The sequence below is a fragment of the Pecten maximus genome, chromosome 5, assembly GCF_902652985.1.
Source record: "Pecten maximus chromosome 5, xPecMax1.1, whole genome shotgun sequence".
In the NCBI taxonomy this organism is placed as follows: Eukaryota; Metazoa; Mollusca; class Bivalvia; order Pectinida; family Pectinidae; genus Pecten; species Pecten maximus.
In genome coordinates this window covers 3,648,887-3,665,814 of record NC_047019.1, presented here as the reverse complement: position 1 = coordinate 3,665,814, position 16,928 = coordinate 3,648,887, and positions in this window count along the sequence as shown.

Here is a 16,928-nt window from a genome sequence, read left to right as displayed (position 1 = left end):
CTGTTTCTTTTTTCAAAAAGCAGGTTATTCCATAAAGTACATGTATTAGGTATAAAAGAAGACTTAGATAGACTAAGGCAGTTATAAGGAATTTGATATTCATCTCTATTTCTGAGATTATAAGCAAACACATCAGACACTTTCGGGGGAAGAAGAGACACGAGATAGTTTGGTGAATTGCACGACTGAATGTTATAGAAAAAAAGAGTAAGTTTTCTGACAGTTTTACGTTCTTCAAGGATTGCCAGTTCAATTCCTGATATGGTCTAAATTTTCTTGTAAAAATTGACAAACCTGTAATAATTCTGGCGGTTTCATCCTGTATGTTTTCAATAGCTTCTTTGTCTCCTTCGTTGTTATTATCCCAAACCTCACATGCATATTCTAAAAGAGGCCGAACGTACACCAAAAATAATTTCTCTAGATTTTTCGTATTCAAATATATCTATGTTTTCTTAGAAATGATATATATAAATCTTTGTTTTATTTACAATACTGTTAATATGGTTTGGTTTGGTTTGTTTTTGTTTAACGTCCTATTAACAGCCGGGGTCATTTAAGGACTTGCCAAGTTTTGGAGGTGGAGGAAAGCCGGAGTACCCGGAGAAAAACCACCGGCCTACAGTCAGTACCTGGCAACTGCCCCACGTAGGTTTCGAACTCGCAACCCAGGGGTGGAGGGCTAGTGACAAAGTGTCGGGACACCTTAACCACTCGGCCACCGCGGCCCCTGTTAATATGGACACTCCATTTAGCATCCTCACTAATATTACTAGTAACTACTAAGTGCGTGTGAGAACTGACTATCTTGATCGGAGTTCCGTTAAAGTTAAATTCGGGTACATAAGGTCGGGTCAGATACGAGATTAATAATAATTCAGTTTTAAGTGGATTAACAGCTATTAACCATTTGTCGGACAAAAAGATTTAGCTGTTCCAAAACAATATTTATAATTTGCTCTAACTCTGCCAAATGTTCTGTTGAAAGTGCGAATGCAGCCTCATCAGCAAATAATCGAGTAACTGATAGTAAAGTATCTGAAATAGTATTTATATTTATAAGAAATAGCAGTGGTCCTAAAACTGAACCCTGAGGAACTCCAGTTTTAAGAACTCTTTGAGAAGAAGTTACGTTTTTTCATGGCAACTGGTTATTTTCTTTCAGAGAGGTAGTATTTAAACCATTTCAATACATTTCCATTAATTCCTTATTTTTCCATTTTTAAAATCAATCCTCTGTTCCACACACGATCGAAAGCTTTAGAAAAATCACAAAATATAATCGCCGTGTGATCTTTGTTTTCAAGAGCTGTTAAAGTTGTATGATAAACCTCTAATAGCTGATGAGTAGTAAAGTGGTTCGGAAGAAATCCAGACTGTAATTTATACAACAAGTTATGGTCAACAAAGTAATTGTATACTTGCTTATATACAATACGTTCAAAACCCTTTCCGATACAGCTCAATAACGAAATTGGTCTGCAATTTCCAGGAAGGTCAGTGTTTCCTTTCTTGTAAAGTGGTATAACATGAGTAAGTTTCCAAGATGTATGAAATTGACATTAATTAAGAGACTTGTTAAATAAAATCGTCAGGGGTACAGCAATCTCATTTTTCTTTAAGTTTTCTAACATTTGGTGACTTATTCTGTCTGGGCCCGAAGCTTTGTTTACTTCCAGAATTTGAATAATGTCTATTAAATTTTGGGGAGTGACGTGAAATTCACCAATACTGGAGTTTGTTTGCATGTTAAAATAAGACAAGGATTCGTTAGAGTCATCAAGATCTGTAACAGACTGCAAATATCTGTTCAAACATCACATTTACAATGATCATCATATACTGCTTTATTAGATACATGATCAAATAAGTGATATCGCCACAATGATTTTTTGATGTCATCTATAATTTTAATGATATCACTAAAACTGGGGAAAAAAAAGAAGAAAAACGACGTCCAATCTGTAGAAGTTAACTTGTAACTTGGAAACCAAAACCCATGTGTTTGATTGTTTTAAATGCGCGTGCGTGAAATGAAAACACGGGGAAATGCATTCACGTGACATGTGAAAGTCAATGTTTAAAGCGATTATAAATGTAAAATCAGTGTTGGAAAATGTTGTCACTGGCGAAAGAAATATCTAAAAAGAAATTAAAACAACGAAGACTTTTCCATCATAACAAAAACTAAAACTGTCCGCGGTCGTGTTTTGTAAACATTACTATTCCGTATATAGTCCTACAAGAATACAAATATATTAACGTTCGTGAGCAGAACGCTACGCGGACCGGCCGGTCACTCGTACCTACGTATCTCCACTTGGCTTTCTCCGTACGTGTAGCATTCTTTGCAAACATCAACGGACGAAAACAATTTTTTAAACTCATTTACGGAATAGGCTCGCTATCGCTATTTCTTAAACCGATTTCTCTATCCATAAAAAGAAATCATCGTTTGATGAGTACGAAATCTACAGATATAGGAGTCGCTTTAACAGTTTATCTTATGCGATTTTCTCTCTCTCTCATTGGCTTTACCATGTCACGTGTTTGTTTTAAATATACGTTGTTGTCTCCTTCGATGAGTACGAAATCTACAGATATAGTTGCTTTAACAGTTTATCGTATGCGATTCTGTTTCTCTCTCTCTCATTGGCTTTACCATGTCACGTGTTTGATTTAAATATACATTGTTGTTTTGTCTCCTTTGGTTAACTATGCAAATCATGACTACGTCGAGAGGTTTGCCGGAAAAGCCACAGTAGTGACCTAATTACTTCTGACAAAGAGCCACTTCATCTGTGTGGAATGGCAATCAATAGTGCCGAGCCTTGAAACGATTACTGAATACTCAAATCGCTTTCGTTGAATTGTAATTTAGAAATCTGGTTAAATGTATAATATACATGTCTGTTTTATATATTTTGCACGATCTTTTCACGAGATTCCGAAATTCGGTCCATGGCACCCATGCATACTAAATGTTGCGATTGACAAGTGATTTCTGTTGACAAAACATACCACTATTTAAAAAGTATTTGCACGTATTTTCGCAAATGGATATTGATACAAGACACGTGCTGTCTGGTATGACCGGATGTGACATATGTTCCCGCCATTCAGACAATCACGTGACATGCAAATATCGATCTTTTTAAATTTCGAGCTGTTAATCTCACAAGTTTTTGTATTGACAAATTGAATGTAAAAACGTGTTACGATTTAACCCAACGCAGCTACGCATACATTAGATCATGTATGCAGTATGTATTAATTTACCGCCAACTGCCTCAATAGCACGCCCAATACATTTGCATAGTTTATCAAGATAGCATTACCAAAGCGTATAAATTGTGAACAGCTGTTGATTCTGTCACTGAATAACACCAGATAGTATTATGATAACTGGTATAAGTAAATATATATTGTAAACACTTATTGCCATGAAATCAAAGTATGACGTTCATTCAGGTAAGGAAGATCAATACCAAAATTAAAGTTTGGGTGAAATACTTGTAGTATATGTATCTTACATTTGTGTATATTGGAATATACCAAACCAGTTATTTGGAAGAAACGAAACTTGGAAACTCGTGCATAGCCATAGAATCGCTTCAAACTGATAGTTTTCACTGGAGTTTTTGCATGTTCAAGCTCATACAAAACTGTAAGGCCGCTATAAATGTCCAAATCGCCATTATTGTCTAACGACAGACAGGAACATTTCAGTGGCGGTATTTTGTAAATTCTCGTCTGCTCAGCGTTTTCTTCCTGTGTTTGATGTACGACTCGGGACATTTTTATGCCGTTTGTAATTGATTTTCACAAGTATGCCGCTTTTCGCTGTGGATTTGTGATCACAAAATAGGTTCCTGAAACAAGTATAATGGCGATGTTTTGTCACAAAGTCTTTCATGTTCACAGTCTGAGAGTAATATTTCCTCCATCATAACGCGAAAAATGGCGCCTTCCTAAACACCAAATAAAATAACCGATATTTTTATCTTAAAAGACAGACAAATGGCTTACAAACTAAACATAAATAATGGTTAGAGTGTCGCGTGCATCATTTGCCGTGTTATAAACATTTTTTGAAAACTACAGAGCCACAAACGATGTGCTCGTGGTCTTAGTTTCTTTGAAATGTTGAGCAATCCTGACCAAATGTTCGTTTTGTTGTTGTTTTGCTGCTGTTGTTGTTTTTGTTGTTGTTGTTTTTTGTTTGATGTTCGTTTGTTTTTTGTTGATGCATTTGTTGTTGTTATTGTTCGTTTGTTGTTGTTGTTGTCGTCGTTGTTGTTTCTCGTTAGGGGCCGCGGTGGCCGAGTGGTTAAGGTGTCCCGACACTTTAACACTAGCCCTCCACCTCTGGGTTGCGAGTTCGAAACCTACGTGGGGCAGTTGCCAGGTACTGACTGTAGGCCGGTGGTTTTTCTCCGGGTATACTCCGGCTTCCCTCCACCTCCAAAACCTGGGACGTCCTTAAATGGCCCTGGCTGTTAATAGGACGTTAAACAAAAACAAACAAACAAACAAGTTGTTTCTCGAGTTCTGTTGCAAAGGTTCTTTTTATTTGATCTTTAACTTATCAAAAGCACTTCTGATATTGTGGATCAATCGATAGCTGTCGTGTTGATGGAGAAAACCTGTCAGTGTTCAGTGTGTCGAGACGAGCCATTTCCATCTCGGTACAGTATATCTATATTTAGCGAGAACACTCCTCAATTAACTCTTAATGAGTCCGATGACAGGCCATGAAAACCGATTCCGATTCACAAATTGGTTTCACAAATTATTGGTCAGAAAACCTAATCTCTTTTGACCGTGATAACCCCTGCTGGATAACTACATGGTGTGTATGATGCCATCATCAGCAAAGACTCAAAGTCAGAAGAACCGGAAGAATGGATTCTAATGTAATTATAGAAACGACGAAGGTGTCCGGAATGTCTTCATCCATCAATACTTAATGGACAAATTATCAGGACAATCGTGATTGAGTCACGACGTCACCACCGCTGTCAGTGTTAATGAATTCCATCGATTGTGAGGTAGATAAGTGTTTCTGCTTGTGACAGTTAATGATTGTAAAGACTAATATGATTTACTCGATATTGTTATTGTATGTAAATCTGCGTCTTATTTTTGCATAACCTGCCGAAAACTGGATACCAACGAAAGTAAGTACTGTAAAAGTACATATTTTAACGGTAATCTTATTTTCGCGATTTTTTCGCTGGAACAATTAGCTAACTTTGATCGCGCTAATGTTAGTTTATCTACAATGTTTTATGTGACAAGCATTGTCGGGGCGCTAATTAATCCTGCGTTAATCCGTTTTAATTAGCTGTTGCGCTAAAATATTAGGACGTTTAAATAAAAACGTTAACAGTATTAGATAATGGAGTATGCTAGCGTCTTTTTTATCATTTCCATTAAGGTAGGCTAACTGCTGATAATATACACGTACTGTCATCTGCTTGGAATAAGAGCATCCGGAACTCCTCGGGATTTTTTAATAAAAAAACGAGGAGTTCCGGTTGGGAGTAAGAGTTGCCGAATTATCTGGTCGTTTGATCTGATCGGTGCACGAAATGACTAGTCTTGGCATGAAAGCACCTGCTTCAGGATACCACATCCCAAATGTGAAAGACTCTTACAATCTTTATGTTAAAAATCGATGAAGATCTTGATCTGAGAACGTTTATTCCGGCGAAACCATACAAAGCATTACCTTTTATGTTTTTCTGAGCAAACTTAATATTCCGTCTCGAGAAAATGACTGTTTTCGACACAATATGTATGTAAATATGTTCTAACCATGACGGGTAATTACTGTGCAATAATATCCCGTTGGGAAAACCACAATGAGAAGAAAATAGCCTCTCTTAATCTATGTCGTCAAAAGTAATTCTGTGGTTTAAGAGATTCCAAAATCTATGACGATTTTTGCAATCTCTAGTCGGTGCCCACGACAACCCGGCTCCTTGATATCTGAATTCCACTTTGTGATACGCATGTCATATTTAGTTTTAAATCGATTGTCATGATTCTTCCTACTGCGGTGGTCGCTTCAGATATCCCTGATAAAAGGGCTGTCCAAACGGTAATAATATTTTGTCATATCTTTCGGTATGAAAGTCATCTGCCATGACCGCTTCAGACATCTCTGGTTAAAGTAGCTGTCCCAATGGCATAGACAATCTTGTTTTCTGTTCAGTTGAGCGCAGCGATTTGTGCTCCATATATCATTGGGCTCAGCAATCCTTTTACTTGTATGGTTACAGCAGTAAGAAGAAGGGTGAGCCAACCAATGTCGACCCTGCAGAAAGGTAAAATGTTGTCGGGATACTAGTTGTCCTCGTGCTCTGCGGCCCTATCGGTATGTCCGCTGTTTACGAGCTGTCAACTGATATTGTGACAAGATGTTTCTGATTATCCAGTAAGAATTTGAACAATCCGAGGATGTTAAGTGCAGACACCATGAGTCCGCTATTTTTTCTCCCACGTCCAAAGTCAAACGCCGCGAACTGTCACCCTAAATCCCTATCAGGGACCTTGAAAATGCGTCATCGCGATCCCTGATGGCTAAAGTCCATCTAAACCCACGGTTATCGCTAAAAAATGCAGAATAACCGTTACTGCATTTCCTGGTGCGACACCTTGTCAAAAGTCTCTGTGAAACTGTGCAGATATCTAACTGTCACCCGCAATCGAAGCCTTTGTGTAAATATGATCACGTGATTTTTTTTCAAAATTAACACAGATAATGGTGTTTCATCCCATTGGGTCCAGCAGGTTTATAGGACTTTGCTCCCTTCCGCTTTGTCTTTCTGGTGTTGATAGTGTCCTCTGCAAGTGTTGTCTTGTAACCAACAATGAACGTGTTGTATGGTCCACGGTGGTTGGTGTACAGTACACAACTGCAGTTTTATTCAAATTAAACTTAAGTTCTCCTTTTTGGTTTGATCGCCGGCGTTTATCTTTTTCTAACAATGGGAGGAAACTGAAGTACCCTAAGAAAACCTAAGAGGCAGTTGACTACCTAGATTTGCGTGAAATTGGGGAATCGAACCCTGTCCGCCTAGGTATAAGGCAAGTGCGTAGTCATCGCGCCATCCGACCAGCCAAACCTTACGTTGCTTTCGTGTGGTTGCGCGTCCGTTTGTGGTATGCAAAGTGCCGGTTCTCACCAAATATACTAAGAGATAGGTAAATAAACAAGCATGCTGAATCAATGTATGTCCACTACCGGCCCCTGCTAAAAATAGTAACAGTGACCTTGACCTTGACCCTGAACCCTGAAACTAAAACTTTGATCTGTAGCTACTTATACTGAAGTTACAAACCAACTTTCACAAACATACCTTGAAGCATGACTGGGAAAAGTGCGGAAAAATTGAGTGGACGGATTGATAGACAGAGAGACAGTCGGGGGAGGGGGTATAGTATCCTCGGTTTCACCGGTAGGTGACGAATATGTTTCCAATCCATTCACACCTGGCATGCAATGATATTTCTGAAACCTGTTACATCGCGAACGGAATAGTTAAGACAATGCAATAAATGTGTGGCGTCTTGTTGCTGACTTTGTTTTAAATAATAATCTATTGGCAATTCCAAAACATCTTCCATTGTATATCTCGATACAGAGGAATTCAAATAAATGTTGATTAAGAAATGATGTGCGTAACCTTAGTTGAAACAGAGACTATAGAACGGAGGAACTGAAGTCGAGGCTGCAATAAAACCCAGGATATATTACATGGAATGATGTTTGGTATTGGGTATGTCTGGCTAGGTATTAATGCTGCGATCATTCAAATGTCAATTTGCGAGAGACATAAGGGATTTATATATACTTGTCTATAAATAGAACTATAGGAGATTGCCCCTGCGGACATTGACAAGTACTCAAGTAATGATTAATCATGATTAATCAATACAGTCTGCGATATATAATGGGTTTTATATTTGTCTCGTAAAGTTGGAGACAAGAGATCGTGCTGACAACAAAAATCAGACATGTTGCGCAAAATAATAGAAACAAGAAAATCTGTAGTATTGATGGATATGCATGGCTATGGACGGACGTCCGGACAGAACATGTTGTATACGGAATAACGGATATAGTCGATGGTTAAACCCAGACACTCAAGTAAGCGAGCAAGCAAACACGCACGAGAAAATCTTTAGCCCATAAACGCAGTGTTTATAAAATAATAAAATTAATGAAATTTCAATTTAAATAGATAAATCCAAAAACTGATTGCATGTTCGCCAATTTCAATAGTAAGTGTTAATATATTTAACTTTTGTTTGATTTTTAAATTGTAAATCGTGAGCGAATGTGAATATTGGTATGTGGATTTGACTTCAAAACAGCCATTACCTACATGCATTCCTTTGATCAACTGCTTTGGTACAGAAGATAATTATACGGAATTAGTTGCAATTAAAAGAAAGCGTAATTACTTCGAATAATTAAATATAGGACAACGAGACGTCCGTCACAATCTCAGAATCTCGAAAATACAGAGGCCGAAGGTACAGTCGAAAATCTAATTGATAGCGAATTAAGAATTGTAGTCAATATGATTAATGAATAACAAGTAATTAATCAATTTTAAACGCAGACACGGGTCTTATCTTCTCGTAAAACAGCGTTGATGTACAGTCTAGATTGTAGTCCGAAATACCCAACTCGCACTTCGGACTATCTCGGTACCAGGTGATCATTTGTTATACGGGCGATAATGATCGATTTTAGCATTAACGGATTTCCAATAGGTCTCCACTCTTTGTACAAGGACCTGTTAACATGCTGAGGTGAACGCGGTAGAATTTATTCCGGAAAGGTTATCTAATATATTACCCGACAAAGACAGCGTTGTTTATCCTATATCATCTTTAAATACCCGTATAGGCGATTATGTGTTCTAGTCGCTTTAATATCAACGAGTAATTTATATAAAATTCGTAGATAAATCACGGAGATAGCCTTGGATGTTATGTGGGTAATTAGCGGCAATTGGGCGGTCTTTCCTCTTTATTGCCGTGTGGTAATACACCGAACGGTGTGTGTTCCCTAATAAGGCCTTTTTCACCCTCTTGTTGAGATCTTTCTACGACTTTGACCTCGAAATATTCCACACACGAGGCCTTTCTCAGATTTTCTATTTTGATATTATATACTTCTTTATAAGTTGCTTGATATTCAACCAGAACAATTTCCATGCGATTTGATCCATAATGCATTTCCCTACTACAACTTTCTAAATTTATAAACGAATTCATATTAAAATTTTATGTTCCTAAGCATACAATAAATTATAGGATCGCTTTCTCGCACGGCGCCCTGTATTTTAACCCTTAAAGATAAGTCATGTCTTTTTGATTTCAAATCCCCACGTCCGTCAAACATCCTGGTCATATTTTTTACACTTCTGTTTAAAAGCATATCTACAAAATCAACATGAGACACTTAGAGCACTCTAAAACTAATTCTGAGTGCATACACGAATGTATTCGGTGGCTGCGTGATATATCGCCCGTAATATATTCAGATGCTTGTGGTGCAAATCCGATGTTTGTCTTCCTCTTGAATTCTGCTTAGATTTGGGAATTGTAAATCGCGTGAAGAGAAACGTGGGGTCTTAAATCTGTCGAAATTCAGGTTCAAAATACCCATAGGAGTCTGGTTAAATAGTCAGGCATTCAACTTGTTCGTGTTGAATGTAGAAACGTGAAATATAGGAAAATAGTTTAGGTGCACTACGACAGAAGTGTTGATATAGCATTTAAACGGTCTTTATTCCAGAGTGATATATATATATATATAAATGATTTTCCCCCGTTACCTTCATATTTGCAGAAGAAAGTCTAAGCGTAAGAATAAACAATTGGATTTTTTTTTTGTTCAAATTATTGTTAGCCCGGTTATTTCTAAACATTTTCTTCGGATTGGCATGGTTTATGTAAGCATTTTCGTAACACAAGTTACACAACTAATGAAAGTTTATACGTGACGTTTCGATGACTAGTACGGTATGTACGATGTCACCTTCAGTAGGCAAACGACCAGGGCAGTATGTGTAGTACACAAATTTGTAAACGTGTACGTGTTGTCTTCAAAATTCGAAGATCGATGTCGGCTATGCTGCAGTATACAATTATCTGCTGTGATATTATAGAAACATCATGTATACGCATTCAATGGTTGTGTTACGAGAATCCTTACATAAAAAATGTTAGCCCGTATTGAACGCTGGTTCATCAATTTCCGCGAAAAACACTTGGGATGAAATATACAAGAAAATATATCTTCATTCCGGATATTTCCAAAACACCACGACAAGTTTAACTATTATTAATGATTGATACTCTTACATTTTGATGTTGTCTATTTCTCTGATAGACTGAAGTGAAATAGCCCCCCTCTTAAAGCTTTTGTTTACCCCGAATGATTGACGTTTATTGGTGTCCCCTGTATAGTGTTTCCCGGGAAAGATTGACGGTAATTGACATTTCTCAGTGAAATGGACATTTCTCAAGAAATGTAAACGTTTAAGTTGTATGCCGTGGAACCGTGTTTGTTCTCCACGAATATTCGACGGTAATCGACATTTTACTGTACACGTGCATGAAAATTGCAGATATAAAGATATCGATGTCTGTAGTAATACTGGAAGAGATTGCTTGACATGATAAACAATTATTTAAGACTTGTATAATGTAATGCATGTGTCACACGTAACACATGTTTCCAAACATGAAATTTCCTCGAAGAATGTGCATTTTATTTCTGGTGAGCCGTTCTGACAACGACTAATTCACACTGATTAAAAATCATGAACTTTGACCCGAGCAGCTGCAGTTGCTACACGTGCCTTTGATTACCTGTATATAAAAATAGAAATATTTGATCAATAATCTAATTCGAGAATTCGATCAAAATACTCATTCAGAGATATTCACGATTAATTCATTTGGTATGCAGTAAAGTTCTGAATATGATGGTCTATGGTCTGCTTCACGGACGCCAGTTTTCGGCCCCTCATCTGGGATGCCAGGATTGAGAATTCCGGTCGGTATCGATTTGCCAAATTACCGTTCAACCATGTTGAGCTTTCAGAATTGGTCTTGTCCATCTACGATCTATTTGAGATGGAACGAAAGAAACAAAAACAATTGACAAAGCAAGCATCAAGTTCGTGCAGGCAGCGGAAGCAACTCGCAATATCGTTTCATTTCATTTCCAATACATTTTTTAATTCAACAAAAGGATTAAGCAACATACCTATATACGCTCTCTCCATGGCTGTCAACATACTGACATGTATCATATTTGAAAACCTTGAATAATAATATTTCAACTACCATAATGTAGAGAAATTAATCCTAAACATCACGAGCACATAGGAATTAAAACGGATCATGGAACACGATTGCTTTTTCACGACAATGTTTGGACGACTCTCCTCCGGGCCAAACAGCTCGTTTCGTTTTGAAAATACGCAATGATGTGTCTTTGCTGTAGCTCACGGTACCCAAGAGCGATACTGGAAGGTTACCAACGAAGGAATCCAAAGAACCAAGAACTTGCCGACTAAGTTAAGACGTCAGAGTTTGTGGTTCTATAGGGATGGTTAGCGTGGATTTCCAATAGTCTGTGTTTCGTGAGTTTACTCGAGAGAACATAGGGCAACCAGTGAAATGTATGGCAGGAAACAGTTGAGAGGTCAGCATTGCCTTGGCTTTGGTGAAGAAAGTCTTAACCAGGCTGGAAGGCATCAAAACAATTAGTTTTTAGTTTTTAGCAATCTCTGTTGAGAGGTCAGTATTGCCTTGGCCTTTGGGAAGAAAATCTTAACCAAGAATGTTGTTTTGTTTAACGTCCTATTAACAGCCAGGGTAATTTAAGGACGTGTCAGATTTTGGAGATGGAGGAAAGCCGGAGTACCCGGAGAAAAACCACCGGCCTGCAGTCATTACCTGGCAACTGCCCAGCGTAGGTTTCGAACTCGCAACCCTGAGGTTGAGGGCTAGTGATAAACAGTGTCGAGACACCTTAACCACTCGGCCACCGCGGCCCCTAGCATGCTGGAAGTCATCCAAGGACAGCTATCTCTGTCAATCATCGTGGACAAGTTGGTTGGCATTTGCAACAGATCAGGGACAAATGTCAGGAGAACCTTAATGTATCCGCCGTGGTTACAATCGCCATGTTCGTCCATCCATGATAACTTCCTGGTTATTGTCAAAAATATGTTGACATGTTTATATTCTCTGAACAATTAATCTCCTTACTGGACATTACTGATGAGTTTTCTACAATTTGATATAACGAAATTATCTATTGCCCATCCAATACCATAAGGACCACAGTCATTATTAATTTTAATCGCCGTAGTGCAGAACCTTTAGCTTCATCTGTCGTTGACTCCTAGTGGAATTAAATATTGATAGATATTTGGAATTGAGGAATGATTCCCAAATTGATTTTCGTAATTACTTCATATCGCATTCAGCTATATATATATAGGTGACTGAGCAAAATACGTCAAGAGCTCGAAGTTTTGACGGCCCAATTATCCGAATTTCCAGTAAGCCGGAGATTCGGTTGGCGAAGTTTCTGGCTCTTCAAAGGCCTGCTATTCCAGAGGTTGATTTATATGTATAAAAGTAAATCGTAAGAATATTTCAGTGTTCCATATTAGAAACATTCTCACATTAAGGCTAATGGGCCCTAGTTCGGACTATTGGTACCTTGGACCATTAGGGAAGAATAAACGAATCTTCAGACAAAGAATCTAAACTGATCCTCTCCCTTGGGAGTTGGTCCTAATGGTTGGGAGTAGGTTCTAAACTGTATCATTGCATTATCTAAACAGTTTAATTGCTGCACATGCAGAAACATACACCACCATGCTACAACGATTGGCCCGGGATTCAGAAATGCCATTGGTGATACATACGTATCAACGAAAAAGGTTGAGATTTTAACTTTTCTATTATCATACCGGTAAAAACGTGGATATTTTGCGAACTAGACAGGCTTTCTGGTTTTGTTTTTATTAAGAGCCATTGCACTGTCGGGCCTTCGTTAGTTATCGGTTCTTCGGAATAGCGTATCTTCGGAATAGCGTACCTTCGGAATATCTCGTCTCCCGGTGTATTCCTTAGATTGAGATGTCAAGCTGGTATCAACTCTCAAGCGGTAGACACACCGCCACAAAAGATGATGTCCTATTTCATAAGTCGTCGACAAATTACGGCGGTGTTCGGTATTGAATGCTAATAGGTTTACCTTCAACAGGTATCCAGTATACCACACACCTACTAACAAGTATTTTATTTCACACAGATGAGTAAGAACCCGTACAGGTATTTATCTGAGAGACTACCATTAACGACACAGAATGAGTTGTGAACTCAGGTATGTAGGCATAACGCTTTGTGATATAGACAGGTTCTAGAAGGGGCTCCTTACGCGAGCGATCAACTTACATGTATGTATATGCATCAACTATCGTTTTGTTAGAAAACACTCATTAAGTTCGTTCGAGCGTGAATGACTTTCAAAAAGTACAAAGACATCAGTGTTATGTTATACACGTCGTTTATTTCAACACAAATAATCAGTAATATGTGTGAAACGTTACGAAATTGTCACTGTAAGTAAAGTGTAGACGTCCACGTGATGATCTCGTGGTAGCGTGCTTGGGATGCTGGGTGGGTACAGAGGGGTGTGGTTATGGGTGGTGGTCATTGGAGATTTCAACATAGGAAAGCTATATGGTTGCCGGTCGAGTGATTTCGTCTGGTATTGTTCACCATGACAGTGGCTGGGGGGGGGGGGGGGGGGGATATGAAAAGCTAGAACAATGAGGTTAACATTTTAACAGTGGTAAAATATGTGTAAGTGTATTAGGAAGTAGAAATGGAAAACACTCTGTCTGTGGGGGGGGGGGGGGGGGGGGGGGGGATATGAAAAGCTAGAACAATGAGGTTAACATTTTAACAGTGGTAAAATATGTGTAAGTGTATTAGGAAGTAGAAATGGAAAACACTCTGTCTGTGCTGGGACTCGAACTAGCGACCTCTCACTCTCAAGGCAAACATCCTACCACTAGGCTAAAGGGAAATTCCCGTTAGTCTGAGCATCCCCGCTAGAATGAGCATTCCCGCTAGACTGAGCATCCCCGCTAGAATGAGCATTCCCGCTAGACTGAGCATCCCCGCTAGAATGAGCATCCCCGATAACCTGAGCTACGTACAAACGTACACTCCCTCTTTCATTAAGTCTTCGTCCCCGAAGACAACCACAACCCAGACCATTTAGCTCCAAGGAAGCCACTCTCTATCTCCATAGGTTTTCTTTAGAGTTGTCAACGACAACAAATATACCCTGCCCGTACTGGGCCTTAAACTAGCGACCTCTGAGTGCAAGTGGATTCCAGCCACAAGACTAAAGGGGGAATTTCCGCTAGACTGAGCTATAAAGTTGACACATACTCCCCATCTTTACATATATGTATGATTTTAACGTCAAAAGAAAAAAAATGTCGCTTGAGCAGACGTTACATAGATTTGGTTTGTTTGGTTTGTTTTTGTTTAACGTCCTATTAACATCTAGGGTCATTTAAGGACGTGCCAGATTTTGGAGGCGGAGGAAAGCCGGAGTACCCGGAGAAAACCACCGGCCTGCGGTCAGTACCTGGCAACTGCCCCACGTAGGTTTCGAACTCGCAACCCAGAGGTGGAGGGCTAGTGTTAAAGTGTCTGGACACCTTAACCACTCGGCCACCGCGGCCCCACGTTACATAGAAAAGGGCAATTGCGGAAGCTCGAAATTTCATAATAATCTTTAGTGTTGGTGACGGGTTGGATAAAGACTGAAGGGGCGCGAGTCTATATTATATACAGGTAGCCCAAGCCGTCGTATCATACCGATCACGTTATGTTTTTTTCAGATGTTTAGATACCACAATAGGTTACCATGGTATGACATAAGTGTTCAGAACTGACTATCAGAATATCGTCGGAAAAGCCATCGGTATTGTTGTAGACGGAACAGCTGTAGATAACGTTTATATTTTACTGTTGTCTGCTAATAGATAAATGTTTGTCAACGTTTGAAAAGAAATTAATTTTTGATTTATAAATGATTTACAGCGTTGATATCTTGGTCGATAACTGTACACATATATATATCTTTTCTTTTTATCTTGAGTAAAAAGGCAAATTGGAATTTATGATATTGGCTCCACATGTGGCACCGGAAACGGAAGTGACAGATAGTACTAGCGTGTCACATGTTCCACGTGTAGCGAGTGACATTTCTCGGGACCACGACATGGAAACCCTTTGCGATACAACAGGAAACGAAAACCACGCGCACTACCGGAAGCAGAAATCAAGCATGGCGCTCGCGGAAATGTATATAACATTTAAACAAATGTACATATGTATCTTAGATGTAATATGTTTTAGACAATGTGATGGAATGAATTTGTACTGCAAAATTCACTTAAACAATCTAAAATGTCGTGACGTAATATCTACGATTATTTTATCTATAAATGCTGCGAAAGGAGAGGGCGACAAGGCTATCGGAAAACCAATAGCCCTGTCCGTATCATTTAAGTAAAGATCAACACAGATATGTGTCTTATCGTTCATAAAACCCAATCATCTAGGCTATAGATTCACGCGTAATACTCAATTCGTCCTGAAATTATATTGCTTTGGTAGAAAGTTTGTTCAATTAATCATACATAATTCTAGTACGAACAAGGAAACTTTCTAAAATTGTCCATTTCCAGTTTGGATTGCGATAAAATCAAATCCAGACATATTGACTTAAGACTGTTAGGGGTGTTCGTGAGAGAATGACGAAGATCTGGATTACAAGTCACGTAACAGGAGTAAAGCGGTATCAATTTAATGTCGCCCGAAGAATTATTGGCGAAACAATTTAAGGATGAGGGATCGGGGTCTCGTATTATTATGCTAACGGTACCCAAACTAGAAATAACCTCAAGGAGTCACCGCGATATGAGTAGAGCCATGTGGGTGCTAAACGCGTGCGTTATAAAAAGTTGAGGAAATCTTCAGGGTGAAATGTTACAATCCCGCCGTCATATCCATCACAGTAATTCATTGTGTTCCCAATGCTGTAATAATACTTGAGAATTTTTGGATCTAGTAAATCTTGAACAAAGCCGGAATATTTATTTTCACTTAAATTTTGATCACCTGACTTAACTTTGACGATTCATCGTTGTGGTTGGAGGCAGAAAATTTGATCGATATATGCATTTTTAAAGTTTTTGAAACCACAGGTTTACTGAATGTATTTATGTTGTAGGAAATCGATTTTAAAGTCCTTAACATAGCATTTCTAACAAAACCGCAATTGTGCTGAAAGATGATTTTAGTTAAACTATTGAGGGGTCCAATCACAACAGCTTCCTAAATAATTGACGACTCTGGAGTCATACGAGCCTAGCTTTTACCAGGAATGATAGAATTCGAAGCAAATATTTTATGGTGACAAATCTGAAATACTATTTTACGATTGTTGAATTCTTTATTCGACATTTTTTTCATTATTTTTTTTAGGTCGGAAGGACGAGTTCTCATTATAAGACAAGAGACAAAACGCCATTTTATATGTCGACACAAACATTTCTACATCAAATCCGTTTTTTGTTGGTCAAAATCTAGTACAGATTGGTGACATTACTAGTCGTTACTAATTTTAGAAACGACAGGTAGATACTCGCCGTATGACGTCATTTAACCCTGACGTCATGGAATGCATGTAGCGACCGTTTCTCCTGCCAAATGTTGTATTTGTCAATTTTCTCGTATTCGAACTTATTTCGTGAACAATACAACACTTTATATCTAAAATAGCAGCT